Genomic DNA, 16,759 nt, shown 5'->3' with positions numbered 1-16,759 from the left:
TACAGGTTTCTGTTTTGTTTTGGTTTTTACCATAGGGTACATACGCTCACTGGAGAGGAGTGGACAGAGACTGACAGAGGGAAAGTGAGACATCACCCTCAGGGGCAATAACCATGCTGCAATCCCTTCTCCTCCGTTCTCATTCTGGGATTTAAGGCACTCATGCACATGTTCCCAGCGTGGTTTTCAAGCCGCCAGGTCTAGGACTCGAACTGTTGTCAGTCATGTGGGAGCATGGGAGTTCAGTGCAGTAACCACTAGGCAACCCGCTGTTTCTGGTCTCCATTTGTTTTTGCTTCCTCACCTTTGACTGCACTTGAACTTTCCTATGGTGCAACTGTAGCTGAGATGGTTTGTCTTCGACAAACCCCACCCCACCCCACCCTGTGGCTGAGGCTCCTCTCAGCAAGCCCTCCGTGAGTTACCACTAAACCAGCCCCCTTCTTGAATGGCCAAGCCACCCAGTCCATCCTGGCAATGACCATTGTAAATTTAACTCTGCCAGGAAGCATTCTCCTGCCTGTTTCTATTTTTTTCTGATTTAATTTTATTATTATTAGTTTTTACGACATTTTTTCCACATTTTATTTATTCACAAAATACCTTAAACTAAAACTGTGGACCAAGCTACAACCTAGTTACAAGTGCACTGTAATTTTCTTCTGAACCATCTTAAATTAATTAATTTACATTCATTCCTTGAGATTTGTCACAGAGTACAAAATGTGATTCCCATCCAAAATACACCGCATAGTGGCTTAATCATACATGTTATTGTCATTAATTTTCCATTTCTAGCTTCATCTATGTACATGTATATGTGTTTTACCCCTATTTCTCACTCTCTGCCATTTCCCACCCTCCTCTCATGCTATCTTAGGTGTCTGCAGTTGTTTTCCATTCCTTTTTTCCCCCAAATTTTATTGATTTACAAAATTTCTTAAGCCATCTAACTACTTTCACTAGCAAGTTTGGCTGATATGTACATATCAGTGAATACATGTCTGACTTTAGGCGTGAAACTCTCAATAGGATGGATGTACTATAAGGTAGAGACAGAAAGAGAGAAATCACCCCAGGGAAGATGGCCACGCCACAATCCCTTCTCCTCCATTCTTCCCCTTGGGATCTTGCACACACACAAATCACCCCAGGGAAGATGGCCACGCCGCAATCCCTTCTCCTCCATTCTCCTCTTGGGATCTTGCACACGCACACACATGCACCCAGTGAGAGTTTAAGTCACCGGGTCTGGATCTCGAACTGCGGTTGACTACATGAGAGTCCAGCGACATAGCCATTACACCAATTGCTGGTCCCCGGCAGAGTTTTTGTTTCTTGTTTTTTGTTTTTTTCCTAGAGAAGTCACCTGTCTTCACCTTGGGAAAGTATGAAAACCATTTTTGATTTTGTCCAAAAGAAGATATTATGCTCTTTGCAAGCTCGCATTGCCTGTGGTCACTCCTGGCATCTGAGGCCAGTACCCCAAGTCCCTGGTAGAAATGTGTGGCTCCATGTAGTTGATGGGCATCTCTGAGCCTCCTCTTCTACTCTGCCATTTACCTGTTATCCTCAAAGGGCCACCTCAGAGCTTTCCTTGGGTACATCCTTCTAATTGACTCCCAAAGGCTCTTGTCTCTGTAACATAATTTCTATATAGCTAGGTTAGATCTGTGTTTCCAGACCTACTATAGAGCAAATTCTGGCTCAAATGTCCTATATTTTCAGCAAATATAACTTACACCCCAACTATATTAATTCTGTTATTTCCATCACCAGTTTATGTCAAATCACATATGGCAAACTTGCCATGACACAGCATGATAGGGTAGCCGGTAAGAACTGTAAAAAGTACTCTGAAACTCTGAAAGTGTTTTTCTGCATCTGGGTTTCCACTTAGTATCATCTGGCTGCACTTTATCAGATTAGGTAATGCCAAAGAAGAAAACCATCTCCACCTCTAAAAGCATACCTCAAGGGCTTTGTTTGTGGTAAAAGAAGCATTTGTTAAATCAAATACATTTGTGATTTTTGACCGGCAACTGCATTAAAGTTTGGTAATTAGAGGAATCAGCGTGAAAAAATTGTACATCATGCAGTCCAGTTTCCCTTGTGAATCCAAGCAATTGGAACTGCATCAAGCAACTTGATTAATGAAATAAAATGGATCCATCAGGGCTATTAGTGTTATCAGTAATTTATGCCTAAAGTAGCAAGATATTGCAGATGGCTTTTAGAATTTGTTAAAAAACAAACAAAACTGAAAGCAAGTGTCTGCATCAGAACAGGCTGCAGTGCTCCGAAGAGTGTCCCACCACCCCACGGTAATGCGCAGACTCGCATTCCTACAAACGTCAACACACCCAGTTCTTTTTTTTCCCTAGAAAAGAATAAAAGTAGATTGTATTTCAAAAGTGCATTTATAAAACACTATTCATTTGTTCACAATTTCACTTGTTTTTTTATGTGAGAGTTGTCTTTTACTGGCCACATTTTCTGTGACTGACTTTGTACATTCTGTTCTTTAAGCCTGGATGAATGGAGGCATTTTAACAACGATGATATCTGTGGTTAAACGTGATCTATGAAATTGCGTCGAACTGTATGCGCCGTGTGGATTTCTTTCCAAGGCGGGATGAAATGGATCTTTATTTCTACACTCATGTATCTGGGCACATTCCTCTTTATGCATGTAGTAGACTGTGTGGAAGATTCAAAATGTATCCCTGAAGGGTGGGAGGGAGATGACAGAGTTTCTGTAAGCTATGTGACTAACTTCATTAACTCCATTACTTAAAACAAGTGTTCAGGTGGCACAAGCAGAGTCATCACATTTCCTACCGGCCACAGAACACACATTAGGGAGAAACTAAACTCACCCACAAAACCAAGAGCAGCTAAAGCAGATGTTCAGAAGTGCTTCTCCTTCCCATTTTTAAAGAGAATTTGTAAACTTGTATTTTCTTTCGTATTATTTAATTTGCTATAGGACACATGTGCTCATCAGAGAGAGAGAAAGACAGACAGACAGACACAGAGAGAGAGGGAGTAAACAAGCGATCCACCAGGTTCAGAACTCGGACTGTGGTCAGCCCTGTGGGAGTCCAGCACCTTAACTACCATGCCACCTGCTGGCCCGTCCTTCTCATTTTTAACCTGTCTTCGGTATTTGCATTCAGGGCAGAGCACTGGTTGTTCAGATTCTGAATACACACATGTAAGTGGTGTCTACGACACAGCTGGGATCAGAAAAGGAAAATTAAACACTCACAAGTCTGTACTTTCAGTTACTGTATTACAACCAGATGGGTAAAGCTCAAATACGAAAAATGTTTTTGTTTCATAGCTCCAGTAGTTGTACTGAGATAGGTGAATACAACAATGTGAAGACAAACACTTTGCTTTAAATTTAAAAGAAAGAAGTAAAACATTTAAAGGGCACAAAAATAGAAAATTATCTGTTGATGATAACATGTATGATAACTTTAACTGGACTAATATACAGTGTATTCATGCTGGGAAATTCATTTTACAAGTTGTAATGATATAAAGTGGTTGAATGTATAAAAAAAAACTATGGAAAAATAAAAATAAATGCATTTTAAAAGTTACAAAGCCCCTCTAAGTAAATGATAAATTATTTCTATTTGTGAGCATTCACTAACAAATAGGATACAATAAAAGAGAAGAACTTTCCAGAAATTTCTGTTGCATCTTCATGCCGTGTTTTCTGAATTTGAGCTGGGAAAATTCATTTGTAATAACACAACTGATATAGAAAGAATCTTCTGCTTCAACCTCCCAAACAGTTGGAACTACGGGAAGAAACCACCATTCCAGATTCCGTAGGTAGTGTCTTACTATTTGCTCACTCTGGTGGTTACTAATGATCCATCATGGCCTCCTGTACCTGGCTTTAGGGTGGGCTAGAAACTGAACCAGGGCTTCCCATGTGGCCTCAGCCTGCCAGGTAACCATCTGCCATGGCTGGGCCTCACCAGAAGTTCTTTTAATTGGCACAACTATGGCAAGTGCCAGTCATCCCAGTGTGCTAATTAACATTCCATCTTGGCTCTGTACCTTCTGAATCATCCAGCTTCTAATTGCCAATTTTCCACCCACTTAAGCCAAATGGGCCTTTGCTACCGCTGTCCAGGGCTGTACTTCCTCCATGATTTAGACATGGAATTCGGAGCCTGTTTTACTTTTCTAAACTAGTGCACTCACCTTTGCTTGTTTCCAGTACATTTAATTTTTAAACAAAAACAAAAGAGTCTTGGCTTTTTCCACCCATTTCTATTTACCATTTGGGGCAGCATTTTAATCCTTCCTTCTAGATGAATTTTGACGTGTAGGCTGGTGTCCCACACTTCTGTCGTTGATACTGAGTCCAGGGCCACGGACAGTTCATTTTACATAAGGTTAATGTTCGAATCTGTGATTCAGAGGAAGTATGGAAAATGTTGGAGGCTGTATCCCCTTGGAGAGGCACGAGGGATATTACTATACTAATGAGTTCTAGAAACTCGGAACTTGAAGAAAAGAGGAGAGACTTTTTTTAAACTCTGCCTCCCAGACTTTGCTGACTAAAGAATACATGCAAAAATGTTTGTACTTTGTGTCAGATTGGTTACCTTCAAGTAAACTGTGTTACTTGGACAGTATTTGAGGACATGATGCAATCTTGCACTGAATTTAAGAATTTAATGAATAAAGTCATGCTCTAACATCGTCTACTTACCAAACGAGTTTGAGTAAATGACCACAAAATGAGGATAGTGTCATCTACTTGGTAATAAACATTTAAAGTCTGAAAAATCCTTAATGGTTTTAAACACAGAAGTCAATGTCAGATCTTCATTCTAATCAAGGCAAAGATCAAAAATATTTCAGGAACACATATAACCATTGATCTCAATCACTAAATTAGGCTTTTGTCTGTAAACATTTTCAGTTTGGAAGAGACCAACGATCTATTTGGGAGAAAAGCTTTATTTGTAAAAGCTGTGTAGATCGTATTCTAGATGTAGCAAAACAGCAGGAACTCTGGGATCATTTCATCTCATCCTCTCAAGGTGTCAAAGGTGTTTTAGAAATACTAAGCTCTTCCCAATTTATATTTTTTCTACGGCACCAAACAGTAGAAAACTTAGATAAATGTTCATAACTGAAAGCAGATTTGACCATTTTTCTTGTTCAGTGAGTCAATTTCTTAGCCATTTATTATCTGTGAAACACACTGTTAGCTGGGATCTGGGAATGTTCTCATCCTTGTTAGGAAGGTCAGCATGGATTTGTGCCATTAACACCTCTGGGAGTTGTGGGTAACATTTCTTAGTACCTAATGGGTAACAAAGATGTGATTCTAGTTAAAATAAATTTCCTATTGTTTATACTCAGCTAAAATAAGCAATAGAAGAGGAAATACTGTGAATAGTGCACTAATCAGCTCAGTCTGCCATAATGAAATGCTGTGAACAACAGGGATGCATCTCACAGTTCTGGGACACAGTAGACAACAGGGACGCATCTCACAGTTCTGGGACGCTGTAGACAACAGGGACGCATCGCACAGTTCTGGGACGCCATAGACAACAGGGACGCATCGCACAGTTCTGGGACGCTGTAGACAACAGGGACGCGTTGCACAGTTCTGGAGGCTGCAGGTCTGAGATCAGGCTGTCAGCATACTCGGGTTCTGGTGTGGGGCTCTTCCTCCTTGCTGGGTCCTCACAAGGTGGAGAAAGACTGGGTGAGTTCTCTGCTGCCCCTTTCCTAAAGGCACTAATCCCATCATAGGGGTCCACCCACATGGCCTCATCTAACCTTACTTGTTCCTAAAGGCCCCAAACCCTATTCCATCCTATTGGGATTTAGGACTTCAACATGATTTTGGGGAGCACACTAGTATTTATCCATAGCACTAAGGCGTGCAAACAGGATTGTCTCCTAACCTCTGAGGGTGGTATCACATCATCCAACACCTTCGCTTCTCCAAGCTCTGCTTTCTCACACTTGCTCATGTTGTGTGGCTCAGACCCTTCGAGGAGTCACTGCAAACACCATATTCCCTCCATGGTCCTTCTTCTACCATAGCTCCTAGCACAAGCAGATTTTTTTTTTTCCATAAGGCACCTGCACTCACCAGAAACAGACAGAGGGAAAGTGAGAAATAACCTTCCAGAAAAAATATCAATGTCAAGTTGATTTTGGCAGGAAGGTGCTAGGAGTGTATTAAAAGCCTGAATGACTACTTTTATTGATATAAATTGTGGTTATTTGATGGGTTTATCAAAATATTAAATTCAGTAAAATAATTGATTAAAGTATGCTATATAGAAGTGGTAAAATCAACAAATGATTTTCTCGAGGTGGGGAGGAAGGTTTTTGCTACAGGGCGTGTGCACTTGCCAGACAGACAGAGAGACAGAGAGATAGAAAGCGAGAAATCACCCCCCAACCCCCAAGGGGGAATGGCCATGCCGCTATTCCTTCTCCTCCATTCTCCTCTCTGGATCTTGGGCATGCACGCACACGTGCCCAGAGTGAGTTTTAAGCCACCAGGTCTGGGACATGAACTGTGGTCAACTACATGGGAGTCCAGTGACATAGCCATTACGTTAACTGCTGGTCCCAACAAATGATTTTTATGAACCTTAAACTTGACCTTTATTTATTAAAGTTTGTTCATTTACTTCATGAGAGAGGCATGGACACAGAGAGACAGGCACGCACAGGAGGATCCCAACACTGTCATTCATCCCCAGTCTCAGTTGTCCTGTAAATTGGGCACAAATACATGCCCAGTAAGCTCAGACAGGTCTCAGGACCCAACAGGACCTTTACTGTGTGGTTCCAGTTGGGTCACACCACACCACTACTTGGTCCACACTTAACCGTTTCAGTTTTCACTATAAGGCATGCATGCTTGCCAGACAGAGACAGAGAGAGAAAGTATCCCCTTGGGCAATGCCCTGCCACAATCACTTCTCCTTTCTCCTGTTGGCATTTTGGGCATGCACGCACATGCACCTGCTATGTTCCTTAAGTCACTGAGTCTGGGATTTGAACCATGCAGTCAACCATGTGGGATCCAGCCATCTTAACCACCACACCACTGGATGACTCAAACTTAAATTTTAAATAAGAAATAGACTTTACTGTATCAATGAGAAGGTCTTGCAGTATCAGCTCCAGACTACAGATCTTGGAATTGCCGCAAGCAATACTTTGGTCTTGGGCTGCAAGGTGGAAGGGTGTGTTACCTTAGCTTTAAGCAACTCAGAAATCAAAATCATGCCAATGCTTCCCCCCACCAAGTCTTTTATATGTTTATAGTCTAGCGAAAACAAATAAACAGAAAAACAGCTGTGAGGGGCCTCACGCCTCGTCATGGCCTGAATCATGCCCCCCACCCATATTTGGAGATAGGACCTTTGAGTAGGTAATGCAGGCTTCAGGAGGTCCTAAGGATGGCGTCCACTCCAATACATGATGCACCTATGGAAAAAGAGTCATGGAGGATGACTGTGCAAACAGGAAAGGCCGTGTGTAAATGTAGCAAGGTCACCATCCACCAGCCATGGAAAGAGACTGCAGGAGAAATTACACCTGCCTGCAGCATGATCCTGGGCTCCAGCTTCCAAGTCTGTGAGAAATGGATGTCTGCTGTGGAGCCAGCCCTCTCGTATCTGGTGTTTCACTTGGCAGGACTCATGGACTAATGTATCCCTTCTCCACTGTGGCACCAACTGGAGACATCTTGTCCCTTATACCTCAGTTTGGAGCCACAGCAAACTTATAGAAGATAGCTAGAGATGGCAGTTGAGCCCTCTGATGAAGCACCTAGACTCTCACTTCCAACCACACCGCAGCACCGGGCTGCGAGTCAGCTATGGAATGTGTGCAAAGATGTTTAAGACTCCAGTGACACTTGCCAGCCATTGCCAGCTGCTTGCATGCTTAGAACTGTACACAACAAAAAATGGAACAGTATCTGCCACCAAGGAGTTTGTAGACAAATCTAACAACAATATGTGTGAGTTTGTGGTAGGGGGGTCACTCAGAGAGGCCCCCTTCAGCCCGCTTGTAGTCTGAGCTTTCACTCCACGCTTAAACCACCCGGTGTCTGCAGTCCTTGCCACACAGCTAGCATGGCAGGGCTAGAATCAGCCTGCCCATATTCCCGAGGCTGGGGAGGGATGCCGAAGATGGGGCGTTCTCATCGAGCATTGGAAATCACTTGAAAAGTGCTGCTTCTGGGAATGCCTTCTCTTGGCTGTGCACATGGGACTGCACCCATCCTCCTGGGCTCAGTGGCTCAAGTCGACCACGTTTCAGTTCTTTCTGATGCTGTCTTGTTCCTCTGTCCACCTTCTGTGCTGTGGACAACTGGCCTCACAGGCAGGGCTGCCCTTCTGTGCGTGGGTCATGTTCCCTGGTTAGCTACCACAGTGTGCTTCGCATTGTCACCTGGGAAACAATGCCCGTGACTGCTTTCCTGCATGCTGTGTCAGATGATGTGGTTCCCTTTGCACTGGTGGGGACACCTCGAGAGTATTGTGTGGATACGTGGGGCAAGTGTTACACTCTGAAGACGTGTGTGTGCTCATGGCATGAGGCCCTTTCCCTGCAAACACTCATCCCCACCCCAGCAGACTCAGAAATATTAGAAAGACTTCCTCCTCCTTCTCATTTTTCATATTACACAATATAATTCCACTTCATGTCTTCTTTAATAAACTAAGATTTTATGAAATGTGTAATCCAAGGAACTAGATTTTTTTATTTTTGGAGAGCTTTTTGCTATAGGGCGCGTGCACTTGCCAGACAGACAGAGAGAAACAGAGAGATAGAAAGTGAGAAATCACCCCCCCAGGGGGGATGGCCATGCCGCAATCCCTTCTCCATTCTCCTCTCGGGATCTTGGGCATGCACGCACACGTGCCCAGTGTGACTTTTAAGTCACCAGGTCTGGGATGTGAACTGTGGTCGACTACATGGGAGTCCAGCGACATAGCCATTACACTAACTGCTGGTCCCAGGAACTAGATTTTTTACTATATTTTGGTCCTTTAAATTTCTGAAAGGAAGACATAGTAAACTTGCATTGCATATGAGACTATTAAAAGAAAATGTGTAAGAAAGAGCTTTGTAAACTGCAAGATCCCTGAGACTTACTGGCGACTTTTTTGTTGTATATCTTGGTAGTTCTGTCTAGAATTCTTGTTCTGGAGGATGCTACGGGACCTGCTGCTTTGTGGGATCTAACCCCACCTCTCCACTGTCACTTGGTTCAAGAGTGAGTACAGGGGCCCCCTGAATCGATGGAAATGCCTGCTTCTCTGCTCCAGGTTTGACTCCCAAGCGTTGGGGCCAAGGGTGAGGTCCAATGATTGGGATGGCAGATGTAGGAGAGAACAAATGCCAGATTACTCTGGCACTAGGTGCACACTCTGAGAATCCATGTTATGCAAAACATAAAGCCGATGGGCCGAAAGACCCAAGATAACTCCCTCACTTCGAGTCTCAGACTGCCCTTGAAGCCCAGTGCTCCTGTGCTCCTCTCAGGGCCTGGGCGTGAAATGGCCCTGGGGTTCCGTGGGCCAAGCCCCATTTATACAAGTCCTTTGAGTTGGACTTCTGTCACTTGGAGCCTGAATCCCACTAATGCAATAATAATATTATTAAACCTCATAGCCATCCTTGCATGGCAGACAGGCCCATCTCCAGCTGCACTGTTTATTGATTTATAAAAATTAAGACATTTTAGTTGAGTTACAGACTTCTGCAGTATTATTACCACTTCTTTTACATGAGCACAGTTTGAGAATGACATCGCTGTCCTTTCTGGACACGTAGACTCTCTCTGTGTGGGTGAGTCTACTGCAATTCAGAGCCAACGGAAGTAATAACCTCGAGTATTGCTCAGGACTTTGATAACACAGTTACGATATACATAATTGTTTAACTCAGTGGGAAACTACCCAGACTTATGGATTCGTGTCAAGGAAACCTTGATTCTGTTCATTAAGGGTAGTCATTTCTCCAGGAGGATTTCCCTTCCTACACGCTAATGTGGGCCCTCCATCCGGGGTTCTCCAGAGTGTCCACTATGAATAGGCTATGGGGGTAATAAACCACAAAGGCATTATGATAATAAGAAACCAATAGCTAATGTGTTCCAGAAGAATCAAATAACACAGGGCTCTGAGTTATGAAGAAAAGGCAGTTCAACCTTTTATCAGAGGTCTGTATTGAATTCACGAGGAGTGATTAAATTAAGTTTTGACTCACTCCTGGCAAATTAAAATGCTTTACAAAGCAGCACGTCTTCATGCCAAATGCATTATGCTTTGTGACCGATTGTGTGTTTTCTATCGCAGAAGAGCTGGGGTCACTGTGGATGACCTAAGGTGCTGACCATGATGGAAATTCCTCATCAGCTCATAAAATTGGAGTTCATGAGGCTAAAATGAAATGCACTTGTCATTTCTTCATTAGAAGATGAAAAATATCAAAAAAATGTGTTTTGGAGTTGAGCAGCACATTCCCCTCTTGGGAATTCATTGAGATGATTCTGCAGTTTGGGACCAGGGGATACTATATGAAAAGTACTATTTTGGCTCTTGGCCTTTCAGAAGTCAGAGTACAAACAACAAAATAGAGAGGACCAAATTGCTCTTCAGAAAAAAAAAATAGGGGGAAAATGTGTATTTTACATCAGATTATGCAGAGCCAAGATAAATAAGTCATGATGATAATGAGAAATAAAAGATTCTTGGTAGTGGAAGTAGTGTTCTGGAAGTCTAAGGGCTCAAGTTGTGACTGAGCGAGGGAGCGGCTTACTGGGATTTTAAGGCACTTGGGACATAAGGGGAACCAACTTTGGTGTAGGATCCCTTAGTGGGTGATAAGGATGCATTGTGGTAGAAAACTCAGGTCCTGATGGGGCGGGGGTGTTCTCTCCAATCACACAGCTATGTCAGCTTGACATGTAGGGTCACATTTGGGATGAGACTCTCATGTCTTCTACAAAAAGGAAAATCCTGACAGAGAAAAGATACACCTGCTGTATGGGATGAAGAACATTTTGGAAGGGAAAGCCCCCTCCAGCTGCCCACCTGGCCTACCCTCCCAGGCCTTGGTCAGGAGACCAGCATGCATGCCCACCCTCCACCTGCCACAGAACATTTCCCCTCTGATCTGGCTGCTAGGGTGGGGCGCATACATTTCATTGCAGAAGAGGGTTGGGCTTCATATCCATTGCCTGAAAGGAGACATAGGGGTGGTGGCAAGGACTTTCTGGAAGGCCTAGGAAGGAAGATACTGATGATGGAAAATGACCAGGGAATCTATAACAGCTCCTTGGCCACATGATTGGTACTTCACAAAAACTCAGAGTGCTTGCGGGACAACCTCACAACCTCATCACATAAGAGGACAAACCCAGGAAATGATTTCTTCGGTGCTCTGTAGGTCTCCAGCATGGATTTGTTTTCAGGGTGGATTGTGATGTGATATCTAGAGGAGTAGTAGGTTCTTCTTCCTTTAGGCAGAGGCTTACAGTTAAACTGGCTAGCTGGAGAAGCACTAGCCTCTTTTCCCAGATCCTGAACTGGGCTCACCAAAGGACCATGGAATGTAGCCTTGAAGGCCTGAGGTAAGGCTATGGAAATCTATAGGGACAGCTAGACCCTGACCAGTCAGCTTTCAGTACCAATTAGATGATGAAGAGGGGAAAGCAAGTCCCAACGAAAAGCAAACCAAACCAAATAAATACACGAGAGGTTAATTTGATCTCTCTAGAAAACCTCTAAGCATATCCATGTAAAAGGGCACACATCACGTGCTACATAACTAGAACTTCACAGGCTGTGGGACTAGGGAAGAAATTTTGGCATTTGATTTCTGTTCTTGCAAAATAAGAGGTTTGAGACACTGGCCAGATTATTAACTTCCCTGAGCCAGCTTTTTTATCAGTTGATTGAGAGCACTGAGGGTGCCTTATGTAGATATTAAAGATACTGTGTAAACTAGAAAGTTAATTATCTTGATTGTGTTTCTGTGGATCAGAATCTGAAGTTCACTACACCTCTCTCTCTCATGGAAGAAATACATAAATTTATACATCAATTAAAATGCTTCTGCATAGCAAAAGAATAATTAGAATGAATTGATAACCCTCAGAATGGGAGAATGTATTTGCAAACTATGCCTCACATAAGGGACTGATAAGAACATACAGGGGACTCAGACAGCTTGCCTGAAAAAAAAATGATCAACTGAATTAAAAATGGGCAAATGAGCTGAACAGACAACTTTCTAAGGAAGATGTATGAATGGCAAAAAGTATATAAAAAAGTGTTCAACATCACTCATCATAAGGGAAATGCAAATCAAAACCACACTGAGATACCCTCTAATCCCAGTCAGAATGGCTAAAATTAAAACAATAATGATAAGTGCTGATGAGGCTGTGGAGAAAAGGGAACTCTCCCCCTGTGAGTGGGAATGTAAATTAGTACAGCCACTGTGGAGAACAATAGGGAAGCTTCTAAAAGACCTACAAATGTAATTACCACATGACCCAGCAACTTCACTCCTGGGTATACTCGAAAGATAGGGAAACACTCAGCTGGAAAAATACTTGCACATCCTTGTTTATTGCAGCAATAATCACAATCGTGAGACTAGAACTCAGATGTCCACAAACAGATGAGTGGGTTGAAAAAGTGTGGCACATATACTCTACCGAATACTACTCAGCCATAAAAAAGTCACCCTGGCATTTGGTAGAAAGGGAGAAAATACAGAAGATGTACTGCTAAGCAAAGCTAGTCAGACTATGAAAGAGAGACATTGTATGTCCCTACTCGATACATGCTGGATGACAGCACTCTATGGTGGAAACTGAATGACTAGAAGGTATAAAAGCATGGAGAGCAATGGGGATACTAGTGACCGTGTGGAGGAGGGCGAGAAATGGGAGAGGGTTAGAGGGAGAGAATCAAGGGGAAAAAGAAACAAAGCATTCAAGAAACACAAAAATGGAAAATTATCTGTGGATGAGAATGTGTATAGTAATATCTTTGGCTGAACCAATATACAGTGTATTCATGATGGGAAAATTAATTTGGTATGCTATTATGATACACAGTGATTGAATGCAAAAAAAATTAAAAACAAAAAATTTTAAAATATTTTTTAAATGTCAAGGGAGGAATTCTGAAGTTTGAGGTATTTGTTTTCAAAAGGAAATATCATTAGTTCTACTCCGTGTTATATTTTGAGAAAACTGTTAAAACTATCAACCCAATGTTGAGATGTCAGTGCCTGACACCATTGCTTTTAGGTGCATTATGAACCATAGACTGATTTTTAAAGAGTCGTGAGACAACATGTGTTACTGTCAGGGTGCACCAACTCCACATGGCACTGGAGCAAGCGCTTCGTCATTGATGTAATGCAGAGAACACATGGGACCAGCATGCATTCGGCGTAGTCATGGCTGATGCAGAGTCTGTCCTGCTCCCCTCCACCGTCATGTCCTGGAACTCCCAGCACTTGGCGCAGCATCCTTCCCATAAAGTGAAGTCCATAAATGCTTCTGAAATTGAGTTCAAACTCAGTATGGGAATCAATTATTTTTCAAATACCCATTGCAGCAATGAACCCCAAACTATATTACCAAGCTCTGCTCTCTACTCCCAGCTCTGTGTTCAGCTGTAAAACAGAAGGAATTGTTGGAAGAATATGTAATAAAGTGGAGGCTGAATGAGGTTGGGGAGGACGGGTCATCAAGAGGTGGCCCCTCAGCATGGGGTGAAGCAGCAAGGACTTCAGACAGAAAACATGGTTTCTGATTTGGCTCTTCTGTCCACCAGGTCTGTCTCAGTTTACATGTCTGCAGCAATTTCCACATGTTTTGTGCAAGCAGCTGAGCAATCTTGCTCCAAGAAGGCTAGGTCTCACCTGTAAGGTACTCATGACCGTGTTCTGGCTTCTCAAATGGCGAAGGTGGGAAATTTGTGCAGTCGCAATGAGCCATACACAGCATCTGGGCGCCATAGTTTCTTTTATGGTTGAGCCTATGGACAACTAGTTTTTACTAATTTTTCATTGCTAGAGGGCACACACCAAAGAGAGAGAGAGAGAGAGATACAGAGAGAGAGAGAGAACCTTCCAGTAGGTTGTGGTCATGCTGCAGTTCTTCCTTTTCTATTTATCCATCCCATCAGGATTTTTTGCATGCACATACATACATACATGTGCCTGGAGTGTTTCTCAAGGTTCCAGGGCTGGGATTCAAACCCCAGTTTGTCCTGTGGGATTCATCCCAGTATGACAACTAGTTTTTAAACAGTAGAAATGATCAGACTCTTAAGTCAATTAGTTTTATACCTTTCTCATCATTTCTTTTAGGTGTTTATTGATGGAAATACTGTTTTACCTCAAAAACTAATTCTATTACTGTGACAGAAAGTTTCAGTAGATTTTGCCCATAAATATTGTACATAAAAGTTTAGAAAACACAGGAGAAAAAGAAATGACATAAATCTTAGACACATAAAGGAGGTCATAGCACAGTATGTGTGGCTACGTGTTGAGGGGATCTCGTGACTTGTTAATTATGACCTTCAGGATCTCTATAATTTGCATGGTCATAGCTCGCTGATTTAGACATGTTCTAGAGACACCATCACTTTCTAGATGCCTCACCTCACCAGCAGGATTAGAGTGACATAAAACAGGCTAATAATCTCTCTCCTTAAGAAATTTTAAAACAGGGGTTAATATTTGTGGTTAATACATTCATTTGCAGAAAATGGTCAAGTATTGAATTTGATTCACCTGCTACCTCGCAGCACAAGAAGACCTTATTTATTTATTTATTTATTTTGGAGAGATTTTTCACTGTAGGGTGCGTGCGCTCGCCAGACAGACAGAGAGAGAGACAGAGAGACAGAAAGCGAGAAATCACCCCCCAGGGGGGATGGTCACGCTGCAATCCCTTCTCCTCCATTCTCCTCTCGGGATCTTGGGCACGCACGCACACGCGCCCGGCGTGAGTTTTAAGCCACCGGGTCCGGGACACGAACCGTGGTCGATTACGTGGGAGTCCAGCGACATAGCCATTACGCTAACTGCTGGTTCCCAAGAAGGCCTTATTTTCATCATCCTGGGAAGTAAGCAGGCTGCCCTCTGCTCTGGACTGGGGTGTTTTCTGTTTCCTGAGGCTGAGAACTGTGCAGATATGCTTGAAAAACAAGTCCAGAGAAGGGCAGCTGGGAGCCGTGCTGATAAGGTGTGCAGAAAGCCACGACCCCACTGGAGGCTTGTCTGCCTCCCAGCGTGGCCAGTATTCACAATGCCTGTAAGGGACATGGGCACACAGAAGCCATCTGCCAAATATTTGCAAATGTGTGAGGAAAGAGATGATGGGCCTCGCGACTGTACCTGACAGGGGAGCATGCAGCGTGGGGTCCCCCTACCCTTCCCACGTTCAGCTCACACAGGGAATGTGCCTTGGAGACCCATTGTGCCTCTGCTTGTTGGACATCTGGGGCCTCCATGCATGAGTGTTTACTAGCGGGGCGCCACATTGGCTAAGGCTGGGCGTGAGCGCCGGGTATTTTTAGCCTCAGCTGGTGGCATCACCTCATCCCCCAGCTACTGCCCTCGGGCAGCACCAGCTGTGAAGGGTTCTGCTACATCAGGGCCTTCCAACATTTAGGGCCTGAGTCATCTGGTTTAATTTGCTGTCCCCAACAGTAAGAAATGTCAGTTTAGACTCTCAGGACAAACAAAGGAGCTGGGGAGTGTGCTTTGGAAAGTGGGGAGACAAGCCCATCCTGTCACCGTCAGGCCCCTCTGTCCTTGTTTTAAGTAGTGACAGTAGAGACAAAGGTGCTTCCCCCACCACAGTGCCAGCAGCCCTGAGCGAGGTCTGAAGTCCATGGGAGTTGTACCGTTGTTGCCTTAGTAACCTGCTGTTCCTCAGAGAAAGCACTTGTTGGGCCAGCCTGTGACCCAGGCAAGGGCCGGATCCCACACGGCTGACAGCACAGTCCAAACACTGGCCCCAGGGCTTGGGAGACAGTCTGGCATGTGTGCACCATGCTCACGATCTCTGACAAACGGAGAGACGGAGGACAAGGGGCAAGAGGGGAGTGTGGTATGACCACTTCTGGTGGGAGGTGCATTTCCACTTCTCTGGCTAACACACGTGCTCTCTGGTAAATTAAAAGGAAAAAAGATCTTACAGGATACTGTGTAGTTTCATGAGATTAGGTCACCTCGTAAAAATAGCAAATGCCAGGCAGGGTGTGCAATGCTTTGAAGGACAAAGGCAACTCCTTCATGCTTCCAGGTTCAGGGATGGTACGAGTAATTAGGAAAACCTCCCCGCGAGATGGCTTAAGAATCAACACATTCTCGAATCTTTTAACTTTTTAACTTGCAAAGTACTCTCAAATGGGTTTTTGAGAGATTCCCTGTTTTATTCTGAAATCCCATTTTAATTTTTTTAAATTTTTTTGGAGGAAGTTAGGTGTCTGATATGAAGGATATGGTTAATAGTGTGAACATGTATATTTTCCTGAAAGCAAATGCTCCACTCCCTTTCTCTTACACAGACATGAATGAACAGCAGTAGTTTAAACAAAATAAGTGTGAGAAACTTATGTAGAGATTCCATTATGACTTTGAAGAGCTTCCTGTTTCTGAGAACTTGCAACATGGGTCAAACTAGGAAGAG

This window comes from Tupaia chinensis, unplaced genomic scaffold (assembly GCF_000334495.1).
Source record: "Tupaia chinensis unplaced genomic scaffold, TupChi_1.0 Scaffold146386_1, whole genome shotgun sequence".
NCBI classification, from domain to species: domain Eukaryota; kingdom Metazoa; phylum Chordata; class Mammalia; order Scandentia; family Tupaiidae; genus Tupaia; species Tupaia belangeri.
This window is presented reverse-complemented; position numbering follows the sequence as displayed.